The sequence below is a fragment of the Mycteria americana genome, chromosome 12 (assembly GCF_035582795.1).
Source record: "Mycteria americana isolate JAX WOST 10 ecotype Jacksonville Zoo and Gardens chromosome 12, USCA_MyAme_1.0, whole genome shotgun sequence".
NCBI lineage: Eukaryota > Metazoa > Chordata > Aves > Ciconiiformes > Ciconiidae > Mycteria > Mycteria americana.
Window position 1 is genome coordinate 466,688 of NC_134376.1, and position 26,095 is coordinate 492,782.

General features: G+C 45.3%; 1 long non-coding RNA gene across 3 annotated transcripts in view; it reads left to right on the forward strand.

The window, feature by feature from the left end:
• The window catches only part of LOC142415910 (uncharacterized), a 163,374-nt gene that overhangs the window by 363 nt on the left and 136,916 nt on the right, over positions 1 to 26,095 (forward strand). The gene's annotated exons all lie outside the window — the stretch shown is intronic.

Below are 26,095 nucleotides of genomic sequence, written 5' to 3' on the forward strand. Positions count from 1 at the left end.
CCGCTCGCCTGCGGGGCCGGTCCCGCCCGCGGCTCCGCCCCGCGCCGCCCGTGCGGCAGCGAGGCCGGTGGCCTGGCGCGGCCCGGGGCGCCGCCGCCGGGCGGCTCCGCAAGGAGCCGCTGGCCTCGCGTAGCGGGAGGGGGCTGCCGCGGGAATGGCGACCGGGGCCGCCCGCCCCCGCGGCGAGCCCCGCGCAGCCCCTGGGGCCCCCGCCGCCCGCCCACGGCGCGCTCGCCTCGCCCGCCGCGGGTGGGCCCTGCGGGGCCGCCGCTGGCTTCGGCCGCGGCGGGGCCCCTTCGGGCGGCCCTGGCTGCCCGGCGGAGGGGCCGGTGGGCGGCTGGTGGCGGCGGGCTGGTGGCGGGCGTGGCGGCCTCTCGGCCGTGCGCCTCCTCGACCGCTGGCGCGGCGGGTGCAGGCGCTTCTTTGCGCTGCTCGTGGTGGCGTTCTTCAGAATGCGTTTTCATACCCGAGAGTTTCCGGGCTGCTGTCAGCCGCTGCTCCGGCGTGCCGCGGCGGGAGGAGCAGTCCCGCTCACTCCCGGCGGTTCTGTCTTGCGTTTGCGCCCTTGTGCTGCTGGGCTGCAAGTCTGTGGTGCAGCCACGTAACGAACTGGAATGGAAACCTCTTCTAGATTAAAAAGTACTCATTTTCTTAGGTTAGTTTTAGCCCAGATCAGTCTCATCACCTGGTTCATCCCATAACTGTGTATGCTTTTCCAGATGTAAAGAAGGCGGCAATAGGGGGTTTACGTGGGTGAAGAAAGTGGAGCGATTCCTTTTGGTGGCCTTGCTGTTTTTTTGCTGGGTTAAAGGCTCTGTGAAACTGTAGTCCAGATCTCCGTGAGCCGTGTAATATCACCACGACTCAGTCTAGATACTGTCACTTGGGCCCTTGGCCAGCGAGTCTACTGCATTTAGTAATGGTATGATTGACGCAGCTCTTTGCATTGAAGGGGAACGTCTAAATCCAAGCTAGTTTTCTTTCTACTGTAGCTTCCATGTTAACCATATAGTGATGGTATGAGGAAGATAGCTGTTTCACTTCAGCATCTCTCTGTTCCAAAAGTGGGACAGCTATTAACAAGTAGATGACTCCTGGAAGACCGGGAGGTACACTAGTCAATGCTGATCTTAAGTATTGCAAAGAAAGCCTGCTGATCTGAGTAACATGAGAGGACCCTAGAAAGGTCAGGGATGAATGCTGCTGTGAGGCAATGTCCTTTTGGTGGTTTATGCTGCATGCTTTTAATCTGTGCTTAAGACGTGCTTCCTGTATGGACTATGCACCTCAATCTTCTAACACACTTTGCATGGCATCTTTCAGCCCCAGCTCGCTTTGATAATGTGCCTGAACGTGTTCTCAGTACTTAATACTTGACTGCAAAGACAATATTATTTTACTTAAAATTCAGCAACTCTGAGGAATGTCGACCCAAAATCTAAAGCAACATAACAAGAAATGAGGAATTTGTAACTCCTGAAAAATTTTAAGTGTCACTTGTCTGGGGTTGAAATCTTCAGACTTGATGCAAAATGCTACGTTTACAGAAAAAGTTAAAATCATCACCTTTTGTACTGAGACAACGCCACTCATTCTTCTGTGTCCATGCTCAGTTGCTAGTGCTTTCAAAAAAAAGAGTTGATTTGAGTCCTCCTGTCGCTGCTACTGCTGCTTGTGACTCTCCTCTACCCCGTTCCCAGCTGTCTTGCTCGAATGACTTCCTCTTCTTCTGTCACACTTTAGACTTGCTGCATTGGCTTGTCATGCTGGCCCATCTATTCTCTGTCTTCTAACTGCCTTTCTCTTGGCACCTTAAATTCGTCCTGTGACTGTGTGATTTTAGCACCTTCATCTAGAATTTTCTCCTTGATTGCTAAATGTTAATATATGCTGCTATAGGAGAAAGTATTTAACTGGCAAGGAAAGCTTCTTGTTAGACCTTGTGTTCAATATTTGTAATTTATGATGCTAGCAAGTGTTGCCAGTCTTCTGCTTATGGACTGTTCAGTTTTTATTGCCATTTGTATTAACTTCTATTCCTCTTTAAGTTGGTTAATACAATTCTCGCTAAATCATAGTTTTCCTAGTTTAAATATTAGGAATATTTTCACAGATTACATTTTGAAGATTTGGATTTTCTTTCTGGTATTTTAAATAACACCAAGGTCTGAAAATGTAATCTCTAGCACAATAGTGGGGCATTGAGGCCATGATAAGCTTTATCGGTTTTACTGTAGGTGAAGAACCAACTGGGAGTCGGGTTTAGTTTGTGGGTATTCAGGGAGGTTCAGTGTTTCTCTTTGAGCGTACACTGGAAGACAATTATTTCTAGTCAGCCATATTTTGGTGCAATGGTTTGAATGCTGATATAGCATCAGTAGTCTTGAAAGGGCTGAGCTGTATACCTGCTAAGCTAATACAGATAGGTTTTCAGGTGTGTAGTAAGTCTTGTCGTAGTGTGTTTGGTCTTTAGTCTAGGAGGAAAATCCACTAAAATCTCATAATATACTGCATCTTAGCAATTTGGTTGAAATTGCCTTTGTTGGAGAAAAACCCAACAGATGTGCAAAAGCTGAATTGGGAAGTCTTGCTGTCAGAGTAATTAACCTTGCAGTACATGCGTACTAGGTTTGAAATGTCTGTACACTAACGCGGATATTTTTTGTTGTGAGCTGTCTGACCAAGGAAGTGGGTGACTTCAGTGCTAGACTTTTCCGTTCTAAGTCAACAAGAGATAATTTAATTCCTGCTGGCAACGAACAAAGATCATTGTCATCTGTGTAACCTGCAGAAATTGATGTGAAAGAGAGTCTCGTTTCTCTGTGGATTATGCCACCATCACTGAAGCTTGTGCTGCTTTCATCAGAAGTAAATTTTTAAAAGATTTTGGTAGCCAAACTGCCTAACCTTGCAGAAAGATGTCCCTTTTAAAACATGGAGGAAAAGTTGGTACCAAGATTTTTTCCCTGCTGCTTCCTGCAGTATAGTCTGCAAAGCACTTTTTTCTCTTTGATATTCTGTGTATTTTTTACATGTGCTCCAGGCAGCTCACTTTCTCCTAGCACTGACATTCAGAAAGAAATTACCTATTTAAAAAACCCCAAATAAACAGGCACGCAGTTAAGAGAGATAATGAAGTCTGATAATCCATACGTATTTCTCTCTTCTGTTTACAGTCATAGATTCCAGGACCCACGGTTACTTGATGTTACCTGGTCTGCCACTGGTGGAAAAGTGATTAGTTACACCAAATATCAAAAATTGCCCTGTATCTTGTCTCGCCATTGTCTTCATTGGAAAGAGCAGGTGTTTGGCCTGTTCAGAATTTAATTATTTATTTGTAGTAATATTCTCTTTTATAACACTCTTTCCTCATTTACTAATTTGAATTAGTGAACAAAGTCCTGCAATTGTTTTTGGATTTTATTAAGATAACATCAAGACACATGCTCAGTGATTCACCACTTGAGTCCTAAGTAGGACATTTTTACTAGGTGGATCAATTTTTAAAATGACAGCATCTGCTTGCTTGTACACATTTATTTATGATTCTTCCCCAGGTAAGTATAGCAGGAGTCTGGTGAGTAATAACCAGCTGTTAGAATTAGCAAATAGGGAAATAAGGCAGTTATTTGATCTGTGGAGGAGTGTGGGAGCCAAGGCCAGAAGTAATAAAAGCTGAACAGACGCCCCAGATATATAAACCCAAGTAGGGACTTGTAAATTACTTGCACTGCTGATGGGCAAAATAGTGTCAGATGGGTTGACTTTGGAGTTTTTATTAAAGATGAAACCCTCTCCACTACCATGTCACATACAGCCATGCAAGGGCGTTTCTGGAGAGCATCCTGGGTCCAATTCTAGCACTTCTGCAGTGCTCGGCCAGCGTGAGCAACGGCATGCAAAGCACGGCAGCTCTCTCCGGTGGCTTCCGTCAGTTGCCTCTCTGATGTATTAGCAGAATGGGCAAAAAGGGATCCAAGTGTGAGGAAACTGCTGTTGGACCACCTTGTCTCAAATCCCAGGTGCGCCGTGACTCGTGTCCTTTCTGGTGCTCTTGTATGTGTGTTCTTATGCTGGGTAATTTCATGGACAATCGCTGCAGGAGCCCAACAGCAGCACCAAAGGTTTTGCATCTCCTCAGGACTTCAGGCTGCCACTCAGCTCCTTCAGGCTGCCACTCAGTTTCCTAAACTAACTCAAGTTTTTGAAATTGTATCAGGATATAATGTATGCTTGCACAATAAACCACAGAGATTTAAATGTAATAGTATAGCAAATCTTATATAAGAATTGCAAGTAGAATATCTTAACAGGTTATTATCAGGCTTACTATCTTTTGTTCTAGTAGAAGCAAAATGAGTGACAGATATGAGCACTGTTTTCCTAGGAAAGCAGCTCTTTCTCTGACTATACAAAGGTTTAAAACCTGCTAGTCTTTATTCCTAACTATTTCAATTATATATGCATTTAGCTGTAGCTATTGGTTGTTTATCAGCCATGTTATATTTTATCATGTTAATTACCGGTACATTAGTCTTACATTACATATCATTAATTATTGTGTTGTTAGAGATTAATTTTTGTTTATCTTGGAAAATACAAGTGGACTCCACTAACATCTTGTAAGAACATATATAGTGCTAAAAACATTCTTATTCTTTATTTTACAGACATTTCAAAACTAGTACACAGGTACTGCAAGATTAATTACTCTGATTACTTAATAAGCAAGGATGGAATCAACATTAAAAAAGTACCATGGTTGGAGGTCATATATTAAAGTAAACGTTATATATGCATTTTATGTTCATGCCCCAGGTCTAGATTCTCTGTTACAAAAGCTAACAGATTTTCAGCTAGAACTTAAAATTCGAGTTGATTTTATTAGTTTGCCCATTTAAAAAGAAAGCCTTACTATAACCAAGTGTTTTAACGGAGTTAACAGGCTATGAATATTGTTTAGCACCCTTGTTCTCTGAGTCAGTGTTTCCAGTGGTTGATCTAAGCCGAACTGGCATCTGTAGAGTCTTCATTCTGCAAAGTGAGAGAAAGCTGTTTAGTTGGATGTTGGTGCTCTGACGGTCTCCCTGCAGGACTGACGTCCAGCCGCTGTGCTGCTGCGGGTACCTGAAGCTCTGCCCCGTCAGGGTTACTGGCTCCACGCTGGTAGCGACTGCTGCTGACGATTGTGGTGCTTCTATGAGATGATGGCAATCGATGCCCCTCCAGCCATCTGCATCGGGAAGATGCTCTCATGGTTGCTCTCACTAGCCATCGCAGCAGAGAAGTGCCTGTCAGTGTTCGCGATGGCCCTCTCTGCCTGGGGCAGGGATGAAGGGGAGGAGAGGCTGGTACTGCTGCTGCCCTGCCGTGTGTGCCTTAGGGTAGGTAGACTGTTTCTGCTTCCAGGAGTGGTTGGCTGGTACCTTCCATGAGCATTATACTCATTTAACGTGCACTGCCCTCCCGTCCCCCCGTCCCCCTCCAGTCCTGTCGTGTCCTGTCCCCCCCCTCAAAAAAAAAAAAAAAAAAAAGGAAAAAAAAAGGGAAAATGGGAGCTAACGTGCCGTCTGGTCCTCAGATGGGAGTGTAAATTGATGATTGCTGTGAGAGTGTTTGTTATCATGCCTGAGTCTGATTTTCCATTACAGGGCATGAATAGTTGTCTCTCCCTCTGCAAGAACAAAAGTATGAACACATAAGACTTTAAAGCCTTTGGATGTCTTTCCTGGCTGCTTTTTCTGCTCCTGTGGACAGGAGATGAATGATTCTGATTAACAATATGTACAGAATTAATTGTTATACAAGAGTTATTTTCCTCAGATAAGCAAGGTCTTCCTGCTCGAGAGTGACACAGCCATGCGTTTCGATTGTATCTTGGAGTTGAGTGTAATTGTACAGCGAAAGTGTAATGACAGATATGTCTTTATCAACCTGTTCCCTGCATTGTGTTTTTATCACTGCCATCTGCTCTGCCAAGAGTGGCAGCTGCCAGGTCTCACAAATAGCGCTGTCATGTACTTTCATGTAGAACAACATATTGTCATAATTTCTCTGATATTACTAGATGGAATAACTTGAAGCGAGAAAGGTGACATTTTGCATGGCACTTTGGAATGCATTTCGTTGCAGTGTGTGTAGGACACACAATGTTCTTTCTGGAGCAGGCTATAACAGCACACGCAGTTCTACTTTCAGAAATCACTGGAAAACAATTATTTTTCCAAAAACATTATGTAACATCCATCTGGGACATATGTGTCAGTGCTGAGATGCAACTGAGACATAGTCAGTATTAGTATTGCTTACATATGTAGCCTTAGTTACCTTTGCTGGATGGAAATTATGTAAGTTAGACTATTTTTAAAATTTAGTTATTTCTTTTTTTTTGCTTGCATCAACTTGAATCTCCTTCATATTTGCAAACATGTTCAGACAGCTCCTTCAAGATTAAAAGAAACAAAAAATCTTTACAACAAATCTTTAAAAAAATCTTTATAGCAGTCGGTCCTCTTTCTGTTGTCTCAGCTGGACTCTAGGTAGGAGATTTAATTTTAGACTAGGCCAGAGTCCACTAGGTGTCCAGCCTAAGCCAGTCCTCTGGGCTCTCTTGAGTTGTTTGAGAGAGGGGGGTCCATCCCCGCCTGAGATGGGATACGTAGGGTAGGCAAGCAAAGTGAAATAAATTGCACTCTGTGGGTGTCTCTCTCTCTCTCCTCAGGCTGCAGAAGGAAGCTAAAAGACTATCTATCTTAGATGACCTTCTCGCCTTTTCGGCAGATAAATGTAGATGAGGTGAACCACGTACTGAATATATGCCAACATGTCCTCTTGTTCTGAGTGCTTGCCAAAATCTTGTTTGTGCACCAAGTGTAGGAAAATATTTGGTGTAATCCACCTTCACAGCGATGCCTCTTCTTAAAAATAATGAGGTACATCCTCTTTGACATATTCTCTCATTCTTTGGGATGTGTACTTAGTGGAGTTTTTGCGACACAGGTAGTCCCAGTTCTAGAGCAAGTGGCTGGCTAATCCCTTCTTTCTGTCATAGTCCCTATTGCTGCTTGCCAGGGATGAACAACAAGGAAGGAAGGAAAATGGTGTGTAACTCAAAGAATGTACCTGTCTGTTGCAATACACCTGTCTCATATACGTGTGTTGTAAAACTGTGACGCCAGATCTGTCTGCCTACTGGAAAGATTTACAAGGAAAACTGATTTGGGATATTTCTTCTTGCTAATGAGTATTGATGAGAAACAGCCTTTCTGATATGGCAAAAACCCCAGTTGTGATAGAGAAGGTGGGATATTTATTCTTGATTCTTGTGTCATTCTCATTTTCAAGTGCGATAGGATGTAAAATGCTGAACAGCTGATCAACAGTATAAAGGATGGAGGCAAAGAGGCAGCTTGCTTGCTAGTCGGCCTGTTTGGAGCAGCGTGGTAGGTGGAAAGCTTTTCTGACAGAAGTGTGGAAGAAAGCCAGGGCATGGCTCCTTTACATTTCTCTGCTTCATCCGAATGGATGTGTAGCTTCAGCACTTCATTGCTAGCCAAGCAGAGGCCATTTGCATTGTGAATAGTGTTCTCCCAATGGCAAACAGAAGATCAGGCCAGAGAAAAGTCTCTTGGCATTTAAATGAAGTCGTACACTCTAGAAATGTAAGTCTTGCCTGTCGTTCCAGTAGTGCATCTCAGGAGCTGGTAAGGCTCCTGCATTGTACTGATCTTGAATGCACACCAGATCACTTTTTTATCCTAAGGGTAGGGAAGTGTCATTTTCATTAACCATACTTTATATATATGTATGTACCTTAAGAGGAAGGATATATATATAAACATTTTTTTCTTCCTCCCAAGATTTACAAATCTCATTTGAAACTTCTGTTTGATTTATCCCCCAGACTAGGGCTATAAATGCTGCATGAATTTGGTTTTGTGCTCTGTTTTAAGTATATTTAGAAGTATACACAGTTATTTGTGTTCATACATCACATTCTTATTAATGAGCACAGTATAATTGTTGGTTGTATTGACTTTTGTTTCTGTGGATGTTTTTAAAAGGTATTTTAAAGGCTTTGCTGGAGTTTGCGTATGCTTCAGAGATTAAATTTAGTTGGTGATTTTATTACCCTTGTTATTTAATTTATCTTAACTGTTGCTTTCAAGCTGTGAACCAGCTGTTGACTTTGAAAAAACATTGTTCAATTTGAAAGGAGCATTTTAAAGCTTAATGTAATGGCTGTAAGTAATCACTACAGCAATTATATTCTCTGGTGTTGTGCGTCACTATAATAATATTGGCGGTTGTGAGAAAATGCAGGAGAGAAACACATCAAGCTCAGACTTCTCAGTTTTGCCCAGCATCTCTCTGTGTTGTATATAGCTTGGTGTCACTGCTTGAATTGTGGCAGGAAGACTGAAGCTCCACTCTGTTGTGGCTCTGTGTGTGCCCAGCAGGAATCGGGGGCTGCTTCTGAGCATTGTTCTCTGTCCTTCTCAGACTGGACCCGTTTTTTTCTTTCTCCATACGGGCAGATTGTAGATGGACGCTTGCTGCAGTGGCAGAAGCCCCTGCCGCTCTGCTGCCTCTTCCTGACTAGTTCCAAGATGCTGCACTTGATATAGAGTGGAATTTTGGTTTTGACTCTTCTTGAGCAGCTGCGGACCCACCTCATATGGTGCCGGTGGTAGCAAAACTCCTCACATTGCGTTCGGAGAGGCTGGCCAGGTAGGAAGCGCTTGGCATCCTGCAAAGTCAGGTCATGCTCCCATTGTGCTCTGGAAATGAGCAGCTACTTGCCATGGTGAGGAGAATTAACAGAAAAATTAAGGGTATGTTTTCATCCACGTTCTGAAAAGGAACGTCCTCCGTTTATTTGTGAGCAACTCTAGTTCAAGCAGGCTGGAGCTCTTGAGGAAGAGAACTTTCTGGGTCACTGCAGTGAAGAGAAGAGAAGCAGCATACACTCTGGATCCCTTCATGTTGTAACAAACCATGAAAATGCTGTGCAACTTCCTCTGCCCTGGAAATTCTCTCCATAATGATTTTTAAAGGAATATAATACGCATCATTGTGGGAGTGGACTACATTTCACAATGAGTCACCTAGCTATGCTTTACACACAGTTTGTGCGTGGAAACAGTGGACTATAGTGGTGCTCTAAAAAGGTAGTCCACCAGATCGCGCAACCTCGCCTCTTCTCTGCTTTTGCCACTGTGTGTTGCACAGCAGGTTCAAACCACCTACCAGCCTAAACCATCAGTTCCCGTTAACAGCTTTGTGAAGCAATAATGCAGCTGGTGAAGACCCAGCAGGAAGCTTAGATTCAGCAATATACTAAGCCTTCCCCAAATTTACTTTGCAGCAAGACCCTTCAGAATAAGGATCTACTGACAGCAAGATTGAGCCAATGCAATATAATGACAATGACAGGAAAGGCAAGCGTGCAGGGAGCTAGAGGCATTGAGAGCTTGGGACAAATGGGAGACCAGGCTTACTACTGAGCAAAATTGCTAGTGTTTGGGTGCTGTGGTTTTAAAGGAAGGATAGATGATGCATTTGGAAGTGGGTTTTGTGATGGCACTTGTAATGGATGGTAGTCATGGTGATACGATTGGGATGATCCTCTACTAAGAGGTAGTCCTGCTTTGGCGTGGTAAGAGTCAGCTAGAATGACCTGTACTTTACCTTAAAAGAAAAAAGTAAGATTAACATGAGAGTGAAAGGATACCCACGTATATCTGTGTGTGCAGTATGCATCTGTATGACATCTGCCGCAAAATGAACTTTGATGTAGTTTCCTGTTTCTCCACCTGTGTGTAGTGCACAGGAAGCAAAAGCACTTACACAGATCTAAGTGTGCTTCAGAGATCAGGTGTGCCCCTTCCAGATAAGTGTGGTAGAAGCTGGGCTGCTGGCTGTGGATTTGGCACAATGGGACAGAGACGGAATCCTCATTGTGACAAAGGCAATATGACATGTGAATTATATTATATACATATATGTATGTGTAAATTAGACATTCAAAGAAGGTAACTGCTGGGATGGAGACAGACATGGAACACCATGTTCTGGAAAGTTAAGAGCTTAGCCAGCGTCCCAAGGTATTTTTTAATGTAGCAGAATGAAATTCCTTTGGGTGCAGCAAATGAGACACATAAAGTGTAATGCCCTGTGAAATCACAAAGAGCCACTTTCAACAGATGGAAAAAACAACTTTAATACAAACCCAAAAATTGGTAGACTCTGGCTTTGATAATCCAAATACCAGGTTACACTTTAACAGTATCCATTACTGTCTATAAAGTATATTTCCGTTGTTAAATGCACTTGCTGGTTTGTCACTATATGGAATTTAAAGTGATGAATCCTATATTCTTCTGTCTTCTTCACTCTAAGAAATTAAACAAAGTCTGTGACAAATGGCTCCCAAGTTACACATGCTCTTTCAGTCTGCTGTCTGCTGCACCTGTCCCGCTATTCTGAGCGTGGAGCCGAACCCCTTGTTTTGAAGCTGGTTTTCGGAGTCCCTGTGGCAGGGCGTGTTGAGAGCTGCGAGTGGACACAGATGAAGAGCCCATTGCCAGCGGCAGAGCTGCGGTCTGGCACCCTCGAGCCAGGAGCTTTCCTGTGCCCCTGGAGAAGGAGCACTGTCACGCAAGTGGGATGAGAGTGCTCGCCTTCCCCTCATCGCACCACCTCTGACCTTCCTGATACACACCTCCGCAGCGGGGGCACCGTCCTGTGCTGCTCAGTGCAGCTCCAGGCAGGACTCAACGGGAACATTTGGCTGAATATTCCCAGGGTATGTCAACGCTACCACTTGGGAAAACTCCCGGTGCACCAGTCATTGTAACCTGATCAGGGAAAACCTGGAGACAGCATGGGGTGCAGGAGGAATCAGTGTCTTGTTCTTTTAGGAATGCATGAAGTTAGTAGCATGTGAGTAAATGTGACACACTGAAGAGTTGGGACGACTGTAGAGAAAGGCATGTCTCACAAATCTCGGAGTTCTCTGGAGGAGGCAGCAAACATGTGGGACAGAAGAACTGGATTTATACATTCCGCTTGGATTTCCAAAAAGAATTCAGCAAGGTCCCTTGTGAAAGACTTCTAAATAAAGTAAGCAGCTATGGGATGAGAGGACAGGTCCCCAGATGGACACATAACTTAAAAAGCATAGAGGAGTAAATGGCCAGTTTTCACAGTGAAGGGAGGTCACCAGAGGAATCCTGTGGGGATCCGTGCTTCAGCTGTTCGACATAGTCATACATGGTCTGGAGAAAAGGGCGAACAACGACCATGTTTGCTGACAATTCTCAGCTATTCAAACTAGTAAAAATAGGAGTTCACTGCAGAGCACTGTGGAAACTCTTCTGTATAGTGAATGACTGACCTGATGTAATTCAGTGTAGAGAAAGAAAGTTATGAGCAGAAGGAGGAACGATCCTAATTTTGTGTATACAGTGATGAGTACAGAGGTGATTGTTAAGTCATGACTGAGACCTGGGATTGTAATAAATACTTATATGGAAATGCTGGCATAGCACTCAGTCATAAAAGTAAATAACATGTTAGGAGTTCTTAGAGAAGGAACAGAACAGGTAACAGGATTATGTCCTTGCATAAATTCCTGGTGTTGCGCACCTTGAATACTCTGTAGTGCTGTTCCTCCATTTCAGAAAGCAAAGAATTGAACTAGAAAACGTTAGACAAGAGAGACAAAGATGATCAGAGATCTGGAATGGCTTCTTTATGAGGAGAGCTTTGCCTTGGAAAAGAGACAATTAAATGGAATACCTGTGTATAAAATCATGTGGAATAGGAAGGATGAGGAAGGAATGATTGTTCATGGCCTCTCTTCATGAAGGAGCTGGGGGTGGAGGGAAGGACATGACCATACATATGTCAAACTCAAAGCAAAAAAAAAAAAAAGGGGAGATACTTATTCTCATTGTGCATATTGGAGCTGTGGAACTCCTTGCGCCAGGATGTTGTAGGTGCTAAAAGTTTCAAAAAATGAAAGCATAAAATTGTGGAAGAAAAATCCATCTGTGAATATGAAATACTGAAGACCCACCCCACTCTGACTCAGAAAGTTTCCAAACTGTATGCACATCACTAGAGGTTGGGGACGTGATGCTACGTGCTTTCCTAATTCTGATATTTTTCTCTAGATATTCTTCTCCTGTCTGTTGCCAAAAGCAGGATCTTGGGCTGAATGGACTTCAGGTTTGAACTCATGTGGCCACTCTTACATGTCTATGTTGTCCTCAATTTGACACAATTTAGGTAAGAAAGTGCATATGACGTAGGTTTACACTTAGGGCCAATATTTTTTACTGTTTTATTTACCTCTAAAATTTCCCTCTGGCTCGTCAGAGATAACTGCAACCTTAGGCTGTGATGTGTTTGGTTCTTGCAGTAAAAGTTGCATTGCCAGCAGTGGAAGTCAGATCTAAAGACAGGAGACAAGTGCCTTGTTGCATGGATGTCAGATTCCACTGGAGATCGATAGGCGAGCCCCCAGTCTGGTCATGTTTTGCTGATTGATTGGGGTGGAGGAAGAAAGGAAACGAAGAAGTTCAGTCAGCATCTAGGATTCATTCTGAGTTCTCTGTGAGACAGTCAGTGAGGCCCTGGGAATGTTTATGGAGGCTTCTCTGCAGTGGATGGTGATCTAAGTCTGTGCACTTTTTGGTGAGTGTTCTTAATGCCTGTGCAAGAGGGCAGCAGCCTGCTAGCACAGAGGAACCCAGATGGTCAGGAGGTTGTGGCCTTTCTAGATGGGAATTTTGAACGGTTGAGCAGACACTGACTCCAGTCTGCACCGTTCCCATTCCTTTGCACACATTGTTGCTCACTGTATAGTACAAGAGTCATGGGGGTAAGTTCAGGGCTTCCTCTCACTCCATGGCTGTGTTGCTGTCAGGATGGAGCCAGCTCCCCAGCTTTTCCTCTGCAGGAATCTTCCCATTTACATGCCTCAGAATAATTCCTGTGAATTTAATTAATCACAGTTTACATGGTAATAACCCTTGGAATATTTTTTATGGGTAAATAATGTATGTCCCCTGCTGTTGGGGGGGTCTGCTGGTTCTAACATTCAATTATTGCGTAATCTACTTCCCATTAAATGATCAGAGGGTGAGACCAAAGGAAACTAACAGCAGCGGGAATAATTAGCAGCTACTTTGTGTCTGGGGCATGGATGTACCTTCTTAATGCTTGTTCAGAAGCCCCTACAGTTAAGGAGAATGCAGTTTTTTGGTGCTGCCAAGCGAGTGCCGCAGAGGGAGAGTCCGGTTGGCAGCGTGGTGCTGTGCACAGGGACCTGGCGAGTTCTCCGCACAGGGAGCCTTATTCCCAGAGAAGTTCCACATGAGTGAGGCTACTCAGCCCCTGGTACCTGACCGAGTCCAGTCCCTTTCCTCGCTGTGTGTCTGGCTGCGAGCTGTATTGCGAGGGGGCCTGGGAATGCCTGGCTGCAAGATTTTGTTCAGTCCCTCTTCTCCTATCAGGCAGGCTCAAAGCAGCTCCAGGCGGTCACAAGTATATCACTTTCTTGTGCAACAATGAGAAGGGGAGTGTCGTTGTCACCCAGCACCTTTGACAGAAGAGAAGGTGAAGAGGCTTGCCCAGGGCTGTATGTCTGCACAGTATGTCTGCAACAGAGCAGAGTCCAGCAGAATGAGGAATTCACGTGTCTGTTGCTGGGAGTTACCAGCCCCACGCTTTGCTGCAGCCAGACAAGCCCTTCTGCTGAACGGTGGTCCAGGAGCCATCCCGTCAGTGCAGGCCTGGCTGACAGCCTCTGGAAAGGTGACATGCCAGCCTGGCTAGCAGCCACATACACGATCACAACACGCATGGGGAGAGCTACTCTGAAGTGAGGTGATGTCTGGCTGGGAAGTGCTTGCTCAGGAGCACACTCCAGTCCCTGCATTGTGATTATCCTAAGCACCAGTGTATTTTTCCCAATTTATGTTTCCTTTTCCTCCCTCGTCTATGCTACTTTTGCTTTTATTTAATGTTGTATTCTCTGTTGTAATTACTTCTTTAATCTGTAATGTTGCCGCCTGCCCGACTCCCCCAGCTCCTGGCTGCCTTCAGGACCAGTGCTGTAAACAAGTCATGGTGTCTCTCAACAGCAAGGTTCCTGCTGAAATAGCTCCCTAAATAAATAAAAGGCAAATTGGATATTGGAAAAGAACTTAAATAACATCTGAATTCCCAGGGAACTACATCTTACATCTCTGTTAGGGACAAATGGGTTCAACATAAGTAATAATCCTCTGGAATGAAAAATAAAGAAACACTGTTCACTAGCCTCTGTGGGCTGGAATGAGAATAGACACTGGTGATAAATAAAAGCAAAATGCAAAGATGTCCCTGGGTGGCAGAGGGGAGGAAAAGATTTAAACATCATTGGACTATAAGCACACGATCTCTGAAATGTGCCATAGCTTGCCTCCAGATAGCTGCTTTGGATACGATGGGTCTGGCTTTTTCCTCTTGTGTAATGGGAAGAAGCTAAAAGCCCTTTACTGGGACAGCATTACTGGCAGGCCCTTGCAGCACATGCTAGACCATGACCTTCCCAGATGGAGTTGCACCTTTCAAACATAGCCTCATTGTGCTGAATTCTAGCTCTTGAATGAAACATAACTAGTTGAAATTCTCTCAAGGACTTTCTTTCTGGTCTTTCCCCATACTGATGTAATGCTAAAATCCTCCCGTTCCCACTTCATGTGATCTGTTAATGTTTGCATATTGATTGCTATGTCCCTGTTTGATACTCGCCCCTTCTGCACACCTACTTCAGGAGTTCATGACTGGACAAGCCCCAGAGAAGTGTGCACATTGGCTCCTGGCATTCTTCCTCTCCTGTGTGTGACATGCTCATCCTTTTGGTTCTCGTGCAACGTAATCCTGTCACTGGGTGGACCAGCTGCTTTGTCACTGGATGCTTTGCTGCCTGAGCTATGAAGTCCTCTGTCGAAGCAGGACGGTGCCAGTGCTTCAAGTCTGTGACTGTGATCAAGCAGCTGAGCTCACTGTGGTGTGGGTGTGATGGCATGTGCCGTCAGGGAATCCCCATGCGTGCCCTACCCACTGCATCAGAACGTGAAGCAGGGAGTATGGGTTTTGCTACCCTTCATCTCTTTCCATCTGGTCGCTCCCCCAGGTGCAGGCAGTGTGTATAACTACTGCCCTACTCTTCATCTTCCTTTGCATCTCCTGGGTGCATGTTCTTCCTGGAGAAAAGCTGATTCTTGCTCCTATGAGCCTGAGCTGAAGATGAGCGCATTTAGTGCCGTAGAAAAAGCCCTTCTTTTTGAGAAGCACTTTATCTTTGCTAAAATGAAGTTCTTGATATGCCTGTTTATGAAAACCAGTCCAAATTACTCCCTGCCCAGCAGTGTTGTGCTGCACCCTGCTAATGGTTTAATTATTTAATTAGTCAGCTCCTGAAGAGGGCAGCATGGGTTAGCTGATGCTCCTTCACGTGGAATTGTACTTTATATTCCAGCCATGTCTGAGGCAGAGCTAGTGAAATGTAAAAGAGCATTGAAGGAATTGGTAGTAAAACTCTTGGCTCTGCGATAAGATGCCTGGGCTGAGCAGCCAGAGTTATCCCCACTGCTGTCGCTACAGCAGAATATGCCTCTCGCCAGCAGTTGTGCTACCTGCCACAGGCTGACGTGAAATGGTGAAATGCCTGGTGCTGGTGGGCCCTGCCTGCAGGGTGTCCAGGGGAGAGCACAGACACAGAAGAGCACAGGTAGGAAACCCCAGCCGCTCCCCTCTCTTCAAAAGACTGACCCTACATATCAGATGGATTTTGAGACTCCGGAGTTGCGGACAGGTTGTTATTAGTTGTTGAGCACTGATGTTGCACTCAGCTCTGTGGAATGTACACAAAATAACAAAATGAGAATACAAATCCCCTACCCCAAGGAGCTTGCACAATGGCGGGGTATGAAGTACTTTTTTCACTAACAGGAAGCCACTGGGAGACCTAAGGGAAGGGATCAGCTTAGTTAATGAATCCTGGGACTTTGGTGCCTGACTGTCTTACAGGTGATGAATGAACAGCTTTTTTCCTTGAAGCAGAAACTGGGATGGTCTTAAGCACACAACAAGCCTGGAAAATCACATGGAAGTACTCGTGACATCCACATTAATACCAGATGAACTAATCAGGATTAATGTTAGTGGGAGTAATACCAGTGGATACCACAATGATTAGACTATTATAATAATGAGTTTTCCAGGGAGGATGATGACAGGTGATTTATATACTGTACAGGTATTTCTTCTGTGTATCCAGATGATAAGCAACTCTGGCACTTTGCTACATTTTCCTTATTCCTGAAGTTGCCCAGAATGTGGCTTTCTTCTAAGTAGTTAGTTGGCCAGAAAGATCCTGGACAGGAAGGGAGGGAGGGCTGAGTAGAGGAACGGGATGCTGGTGTTTCATTCCTTAACTGCTTGGAGAAGGCTGTTGTGAACCTAGCCCTGAGACGTTTTCTGGCCTCACTGGGAAAAATGAGAACTCTGGAGATGTGATGCAGGGACAGTTTTACAAGCACCAGAAGTACTCATAAGCAGTAAAGTGATGAAGGTCTGACTGCTGTTTTATCACCAAGCTCTACCTTTCTGCTCTACAGGCATCAGCTGCTGTTTTCTGTTCTGGTATTCATAAGAAATATATCCAGTGGAATATAAACCTCAGTGGTAAAGGCAGTTTCATGTGGTGTATATGTGTACAATGTTTGGCCACAGAAGGCCATGATCTAACTGTGCTAGGAGTCACTGTCATGTAATAGTGATTGCGCAGAAAAAATGAGGAACCTAAGGTAGTAAGAAAAGGTAGTTGCAATTTTCCATGCATGCCATTTCATCCTTCACCATTTTTTCTGTGTCTTTGCTAAGCACTGACTGTAATTGTTGCCGTCTAGGATGCACAGTCACTTTTCCATAGACTTTCCACCATCTCTCTAGGCTGGCAAGAGACAAGGAGTTATGGTATTCTTGTGTAGCGCCTATTCTGCCAATGTGTTGTCAAATTGTTTGGAAGAAATTTCTTCTTCTCTGGAACTGAAATCAGAGGACAGGGAAGCTACCCAGTAGCTTGTTGAGGATGCAGAAATGATGCAGCATTTGAAGCTCTCACGGTAGATATTGAAACTTTTTATTGATTTGTTGACAGAGTGACCGGGGCAGCAACAGCTGAAATTCTTTTTTCTCCTCTCTCCTCTTGATTTGAGGGATACCTGGATCCTTTCCGGAGTCCCATTTTGGACTTTAGAAGCTATGTGGGTACCTGCATCCCATCTGCAGCCTCATTAGTTAAATATACAACTTTCGATCTTTGATGCCCACCTTGGGGAGGGTAACACAATATCACCATTATTCTCAGTTTTATAATCACTTTTAAAAATTAAATGAAATGTTTGGTAATAATAATAGTAATGATTTTCAGTGTAAGCCTGAAAAAATGAAAATAAGTTCAGAGCACTTTCAACATTGAATTTTCACTATGGGTATTTCAGCTGCTTCCCTCTCAGCAGGGATTGTTCATTTTCCTCCTGCTGTGTGCTTTGTACACTAAGACCTGGGCAGCTAATAAGTGGGCGAGTGCCACAGACGCTGAGCAAGCCGTGTTCATTCTGATTGCTGCAGCAGGTTAAGGTTGAATAGTGAGTTAAAAAGCCGAGGCTGACACGGCTGCCTCAAAATTAAGTGTCAGACATTCCAACTGTACTCATTTTGGGGTAGAATGAGATCTGAGGCAGCATCTTCCAGGTGATAAAGTCCTGCGTGTCCTTTTGTTTTCACATTGAGAAATTACTTTGGGACAAGTTTCCAGGTGAAAGCAGCTAAAAAATTCCCGGGATTTTTCCATCATTTTTGTGATTCCTAAGCAGGGAGAGCACCTTCTGCCACAGGCAAGAGCTGTGTGCTCTGCAGCAGGTTAATAGGCTCTTTTTTCCTTTGGAAATGCTGTAATTCCTTTCCTGTCACCATAATCCTCAACCCTCAGGTGACATCGTGGGCTTGTTAGAGCCCTGTCCAGAAGAGATGCTGTGTTCAGATTGTAACCTGGCAGAGGGGCAGTGTCCTGAGGCAGAGCTGCTTGCCCGCCCACCCCTCCGTCCGGGAAGCGATGATACACCCGAGGACCGAGCATGAGGGGATGGGACGGGTGTGACCTCGTGCTGGTTGTGCTTCTCATTTCAGTGAATTCAAAGCAATGAAGTGTTGGTTTGGAAGTGTTAGTTTGGAAACGCACGTAACCCTAGGCACATACACCTAGGGTTAACGTGTTATCAGTGTTACACCAGGGAACTTCATTACATGCTGTTTAGATACACAAACATTTTTATGAAAAGTGCCCCCCCATTGGTACTTCTGTTTCATTTTAAACAACCCGACTCGTGAAAGGCAGCTGGTAATCTACATTAAAGCAAGACTGTGCTGTGCTACGTTGCCACTTGAATGCTTAAACACCTCAGAGGTTCTTCTGCAGGTTTGCTCAGCTGACTGTGTCATCTTTACGTGCAGCTCTGAGGGTCTCATGGCCAGGGCCAGAATGGGAGGGCATGCAGGCCAGACTTGGTTAGTAATTACCTGCATTCTGAACTTACTCTATTTGATGCTTGAATTAATCTATTTTTAAAACTGTGATTAGACTTTGCAGATATCTCACTGATATGCAAATGTCAGCCTGGGAAGTAGCCTCACGCCAAAGAGAGCTCCTGTGAGGTGGTTGTTCCCAGCAGAAGCAGGCCTGCTGTGACCACAGGGTGTTCTGAATAGGCAACACTCGGTCTTGACAGGCTTGGGGCTTGATATTGCCCTTTCAGAGAGATTCTGTCGTTGCTTAACCCCCTTCCTAGTGCTTTCTGATCTGTATTGCTGTATTGCAGAATGAAATGCCTGATTCAGTTCTAGATTAACTTGGTCTCTCCTTCACAATGTAGATTTACCAAGGATCTCTGCTGGGGAAATCAAATGGAGTGCCCTGGCAGGTGATAAAGACATCTGGGAACATATTGTGTCATCCTGCTGAAGCATGTTAGGTCTCTTGTCACCAGCTAAAGATCAAGATGCTGCATTCAGCTCATTTGTTTCAGAAGTAAAATAGGAATACATGAACACTGCCAAGGCCCTTTCATGGTGCTGGGCTAGCTCCACAGTGAGCAACCCCACAGACAAGAGTGGAGTTAGTATGATTTACACCAGCTGTGAATCTAGTTCCCTGCACTCACTTTTTTTGTGCTTTTCACACTGGTAAAATGAGCAGTTGAGCTTTTGCGAGGGAGTACGTCAAACTTGCTAGTTTTGCTCAGTCTTGGATCAAGAGAGCAGCAGTACTGCCTAGAAGCTGGAACTGGAGAGTTCAATAATTTTGCCACCAGAACCCCATTAACTAGAAAGGGATTGTCATGGTTTAACCCCAGCCGCAACCAAGCCCCACCCAGCCGCTCGGCCCCCCCCCCGGTGGGATGGGGGAGAGAATCAAAAGAGTAAAAGTGAGAAAACTCGTGGGTTGAGATAAAGACAGTTTAATAGGGAAAGCAAAAGCCGCGCACGCAAGGAAAGCAAACCAAGGAATTCCTTCGCTCCTTCCCATGGGCAGGCAGCTGTTCAGCCATCTCCAGGAAAGCAGGGCTCCATCATGCGTAACGGTAACTTGGGAAGACAAATGCCATCGCTCCGAACATCCCCCCTTCCTTCTTCTTCCCCAGCTTTATATACTGGGCATGACGCCATATGGTATGGGATAGCCCTTTGGTCAGTTTGGATCAACTATCCTGGCTGTGTCCCCTCCCAACTTCTTGTGCACCTGGCAGAGCATGGGAAGCTGAAAAGTCCTTGAGTATTGCAGCAACAACTAAAACATCCCTGTGTTATCAACACTGTTTTCAGCACAAATCCAAAACATAGCCCCATACCAGCCACTATAAAGAAAATTAACTCTATCTCCGCTGAAACCAGATCACTTATTCTGACACAGAAGCTTTGAGAATTTATTAACCATTAACATTCATGTGCAATCAAAACATAACTTTTTTTCTAACAGTTAGATGTTCAGAGTTGTTAAATTCGACTTTCCAGAAATAGTTGCCAGTAGCATAATTGAGCAGTTAACTAAATATATTAATGCCCTTTGCTTTGGTGTAATTAGAGACCTAAAAAGTACATTTTAGCAAGTTGAAAGTGTTAATACAGGCCCACACATTTGTACATTTTCAGCTTTGTAACATTACCTAGGCTGCTGGAGCGTGGAGACCAGGGCTAAACCTCCCAGTGCTCTTAGAACAAACCAAGGAATCCTGTTTTGCAGGGGTTGGTGGGGCAAGTTGTGCTTTAACATGCAAATAAAGTACCGAGTGCTGTATGCTGAGCAGGTTCCAACCACTTTGTAATCCATGTTGGAGAACTGTTGATTGGTTTAGAAGACAAACCCACCCGGGGGCCGAACTCGTGGTTGGTGCAAGCACTGCGGGCTCCCAGAGCGCAGAGTTGGCTGAAGTTGTGCCTGGCTGTGGCAGTGATGCAGAGGCCGTTTTGCATTGGAAGTAATTAGGTAGCAAGTTGCATGGCTGCCTTGCATGTGTTCCCCCAGCAGGGCCTCACCTTCCCCGGTCTGGGGTAGTGCCATGGCAGCCGTGGTGTTTTCCTGCCACCTGTTAAATGTGTTTGCTTTACATTGCATTTCCTCTGCGAGAACAGAAGAGCTCTAGATATACTGTAATGATGAACATACGTTCAGGCTACTGCAGCAAATAAGACCGCAGGAACTGTGAGCGTTGTTAGTTTTCCTTATCTTGTAATTCAGCTGAAACTTGAAAAAAGTGTTAGTGTTTGTTACGGGGATGGGTCTGCCTGCATGGTCAGCGCTCTGTGGAAGCTCAGACATAGCACATCCACTCAGTGTCTCTGTGTGGGGGATGCGAGGGCTGGTTAGTTAGTGGGCCAGTTAGTTAGCTGGTTGGCCCTGACTGGTTGTTACCATCTCACGGGTAAGAAATACTCCCAGACCTGTGAGCAGACCAGCACTTCTATTGTGAGATTGTGTAGGAGAGAAAGAGGATGACAGGGCTTAGGCTGAAGAGGTGACCGCACTTCTGCTTTTCAGACTCAGCCTGCTAAAACTGGCCAACTTTTACATGAGATGCTTTTACAACAGCAGGGGCTCTCCCTGAGACACCAGGCTGAGGAATGTGGTGCGGTTCGGCAGCGAGTGTCTGCCTGGCGGGGCTGGAGGTCCCTCTCCCGAAGCTGTTTCAGCACGGCCGGGGGCTCTAGGCTATGCGCAGGAGTCTGGTGGGTGAGGCTCTCTGGTTTGTTCTCTACAGGTGTGTCACAGTAACTGCTTCCCAAAGTGTAGTTTTATCTTCATCTCCATGAAAAATATCCACTCCTGTCACAACATGCATGGAAGAGCAAACCGTCCCCAGGGGATCTGTGGGAGATTGGCCACGCGGCCACAACTGCACAATAGGTGTCCAGGCTGCCAGTGTACCCTGCCCGTGCCCACTGGGGTAGCAGTACATGTCTCCCTGCAGGCCATAATTCTGCACAGTCTAATCAAGGTACTGGAGAAGGTGTTCATTAAAGCGTCCCCTTCTCAGTGACTTCTACAATGAGAATCTGTCAGACTGCTCCCTGCCTAGAGACGTTCGTGCTTGGAAACGCAGCTTTCTGCACTGTGTGGTACTGGCCTGACGAACTGTCCTGAACACCTCTGCTACTGGTGTTCATTGCAGCCTTCTGGGACTCCAACTTTCTCCCTCTGCCTCCTGCACCAGAAAGATTCTCCAGGGTCTGTTTCCTCTGTCGAATCCAGTGGCTGCTTCTTTCTCTCCACTGGTCCCCAGGTCATCACAGGCTGCTGCCATTGACCATTTTGGCTTTTGTTGCTGCAAAGATGGTCCCCAAAAAGCTGAAGAAGCAGACAAAGAGTAAGAAGAGTTTCCAGGAGAACCGAAGTGAACTTTTTGATTAAATTTGTGAGAAACCTTGACTCCACTGCAGCTTATCAAAGCCAGGTCAAGGCATCTTTTAAACTTTACAAACATGACATTTGTTCCTCCAAGGCTAAACCCACAGTCAAAATTTATGCCCAAGTAGCAAACTTCTCTGGGGATTTTCACTCCCCATGCCCGTGTTCCTGTGCACCTGTGCAGGGCAGGCAGTTCTGGTTAAATGTCAATGTGTGAAAGCAACTAGAACAAGAGAGATGCTGTTTGACTCGCACTGCTTTGCAGCCCTCATGAAAAACCCTCATGACAATGCCCCGATTAACAACCTATCCAGCCCCAGGTTTCATGACAGGGCAGTGGAGAGCTCTGGGGAACTTCCAGCTGTTCTGCTTAGCCAGGTCTGAAAACCATGGTTTGAATGAACACCAGGCTCCTGAATGCCAGTGTCACACTGCACAGATAAAATTACTCAGAGCCCTAGGTGCAGGAGTTGCCTGAAACATGCCATATGGCTGAGTTCAAGGTCAAGCATTGAGAGCAGATTGTCAGAATGTGGCATCTGGAGACCCCAGGGCTCAATTTCCTAGAGCTGTTTTCTGTGCACAGAGACCAGAGCACACATTGCATCACCTTCCTGCTCGCTGAGCCCTTGCATTCATCACAGTCAGTGCCTCACTGAAGGTTACAGGATGTCATCTTACACTGTTTCAGAGGTTTATTCTTTACCAACAGGAAATTTCCAGTCTTGGTGTGGACCGGTTGCCTCCCTCTTCTGTTAGCTGTAGACTTACAAAGAGATGTTCATATTTTAAATATGGTGCAATGACATCAATAGTAATAATTATTGCATGCATCAAAGCTTTGGAGATTAGCCATGGATCATGCATCTAAATGGCAAATGGTTATAATAGCTCCATACGTGAAACATCAAAGTCTGAGGAAATGTTGCTCTGTTATAAAAAATACATCAGAATGATCATTCCACTCCAAGCAAAGTGCAGAACTGTAGACGTGCATGGAACAAATGCAACACATTTCATACTCATTTGGGTGTTTCAAGTATGGGAAAAATTGATTCCACAGCTCCAATTACCAATCCACATCAAGTCGAGACTGTATTGAAATTATGAGATTTCACACAATATTAGGCTTAAGTTGACTCCTCCTTGTGAAAATGTATTTATAATTAGGGCCTAGAAAAGCAAGAAGCAGTATTTGGGGTTTTAATTTTTTATATCCTCCCTGGCAGAGAGAGAAGTGGCTGAGATGACTGAATAAAATTCTTAAACCCATGATGTTTCAAGTATCCTTTTGCTGAATTGAAATGGCTTTCTCCTAGATTAAAGGAACTGCATTGTTGTTTTCTTTGTTAGGAGAAAAGTATTCCAAATGGAGAAAAGCCCAGGCTCTCTCTACTGAGCCTGGGGACAGCTGCTGGAATAAGAAAATGCAAAACAGTCGCTAGAACAAGAGAACCTCTGAACTCAGCAACTGAAATTCCCAATTACAGATGTGCTGCTGTTTCTCCTCCCTCATCACAGCTGTTTAGCTTGATCACTCCCCCAGCCCCAGTGGGACGAACAGCGTGAAGGATGCGGTGCCACACGTGCTCCGACAGCCAAATCAAAGGCCCATCCAAGTCTGTGCCTCAGCTATGAGTCTGGAGGAAATCAGAGACCCTCATTAAAGTTTCAGAAAAACCTAACTGGTATGAGGACAGCATTCAAAAATGTATTTGGGGAAAACAAATATTGTTTTAACTCTATTAATAATTGATGCATTGCCAGCAGAGATCCTCATAGCATTAAGGGAATTGAAAATTAAAGGCACAAAGACTCGACTTTAAGAAAACATCTTGATAAATAATTAATATGGCGTAGGTCTACTGGAATCTGAAGACTGTAGGTTTTAGCTTGTCTTGTCAAACCTATGCTTTCTAATACCACAGTTTCTTCCAGAATGAGAGCATGGTCATTTTCGTTCTATATCGACAAAAGCTCTAGTTGTTTATGCTGCTCAGCTGGAATCATTTACTGGCTTCTCTGTCAGTTGCTTGAGCGGAGCCCCTAGGATCCTAAGTAGCACATACCCAAAGATCATGGCTTTCTTAAATCAAGAGGGAAAAAAGATTGATGCTTATTTAGCAAACAGAAGAGAACATGTCTGTTTCAGGGAAAGTACTGTTTGTCAGGGTCAAACTGGATCAGAAGAGGAAAGCCTGGCAATGCTTGCTTAGCAATATGATGTATAAATAGCTGGAGAGGTGTCTTGGGATGTGTAACACCCAGGCACAGCTACTGCTTTAGTTTGTGTGTCCCTAGAGAGATGCATTTTCAATGGTGAGGCCAGTCTTGGGGACTACACTGAATAATTCAGTGGCTGGCACTTCCCCTGTGCATTCTATCTGCTGGGGATCTTAAGGACAAGAAAAGAGCAACCCAGCATTCCACAGAATACAAGCCCATCGGTATGACTAAAGAAAGGCTGGACAGAGAATGTGCTAAAGGAAGTAAATACAGAATTTCTGCATTTGCCTCCAAAGCAGCATTCTGCCACCTCTGTGAGCAGAGCCTGTGAGAAGCAGCATTCAGAGACGTGGCTGAAGAGTTTGGCTGATGCACAGTTCCTGACATGGAGAGACACCGTAGTTTCAGAACAGAATACTGAGCACCGTGTTAACTAACAGAGCTCCTGCCATCTCTGAAAACCTGTGTGTTGCTGAAGGGCGTACGAGCTCTTTAAAGTCCCGATTTATTCCAGTCCACTCCTGTCTTTTAGGTTGTTATAATGAAGCAGCTAGTAAGTCAGGCATAATTGCTGGCAGGCATTCGAATTTAAGAAACTGCACAAGAGCATCCACAGAACTATATTTATCATTTCATTCCTTTAAATAAAGCAAAAGTGAATGCTGCTTCTTCATTACAAATGTCTCAGTGCTTTACATGCAAAAGGTTTGTTGAGATTGATGGAATTCATAAATACCCTTTATTTACTACAGCAAAGTTAATAATTAAGCAGAAGAGAGAATATCCATGAATGCTGTTGTAAAAATAATTCTTGCCCTAGTTCCAAGCAAAAAGCCCATGTAAATTAGTGATTGAGAACATAAGGGTGATCCCCTAGAACTATAAAGAGGGAGATTCATTTTTTCCATTCTGGATGAAATAAATACACCGGTCAGACACTGGCGAGTGCAAAATTATCCAGAGTGCAGCGGATTGTGTTCTGTCCCAGGCAGATGCCCCTTTCACCATCCCCTGGTACACGGACCGCATTCAGTGCGTCTGCCCCGTGCTGAGCGAGGGCTCACCATTCCTGCTTGCCGCTGCGACCACCTGCGGCTCAGTCAGGCCCTTGTTGAAACTGGAATGTAAAGCACGTGGGCTGGCACCCACTGGGAAGGTCGGGCCTGACATGCCAGAGAAAGGGTTGTGGAAAATCACCTCTTGCCCACAGTCCAAAGAAGCGGATTCCCTCGAAGAAGAATCCTTTGGTTTCAGTGCCGCTACTTCCTCTTGACTGCATTGCCGTTCCTCTCCAGGACGGCTCCCCCGGCCCCTGTTGGGGCTCAGCTGGGAGAACGGGCAGCACACTGGCTAGAGCACAGCAACAGCGAGGCCACAGGGAAGAGCCACACGCGGCGGCTGCGGAGCTCAGGATGGGGCGCGAGTGCCGTGCGGGAGGGCTGCTGGGTGGGCAGCCGTGGAGCTCTCCCGTCTGAGCGCGGTGAAGGCCAGAGCTGCTGCCCTGCAGGGAGCGGCTGGCGGCAAGACTGCACCTTCCCGTGCCGTTCCTCCCCACCCCGCCGCTGCAGCGGTTCCTCGGTGGGGCCTTGCCTACGGCTCTCTGTACTTCTGCTTCCACTCCTGCCCTGCCCTGTACCCTCTCCGCTGCATTCCTCCACCTCTCTCCCGGCTCCTGCCTGGCGCTGCCTGCCCCGTCTCCCGGCCTTGCTTCTGCCGTGTCCCTCCCTCTTGCTGCTTTGCTTTCCTGGCGTAGAGGCCTTCTATCCATCCTGCTGCTGGCTGGCAGGGTGAGCTTCCATGCCTGCCAGGCAGCCCTACTGTTATTTAAAGATGCTGACTCTGGGA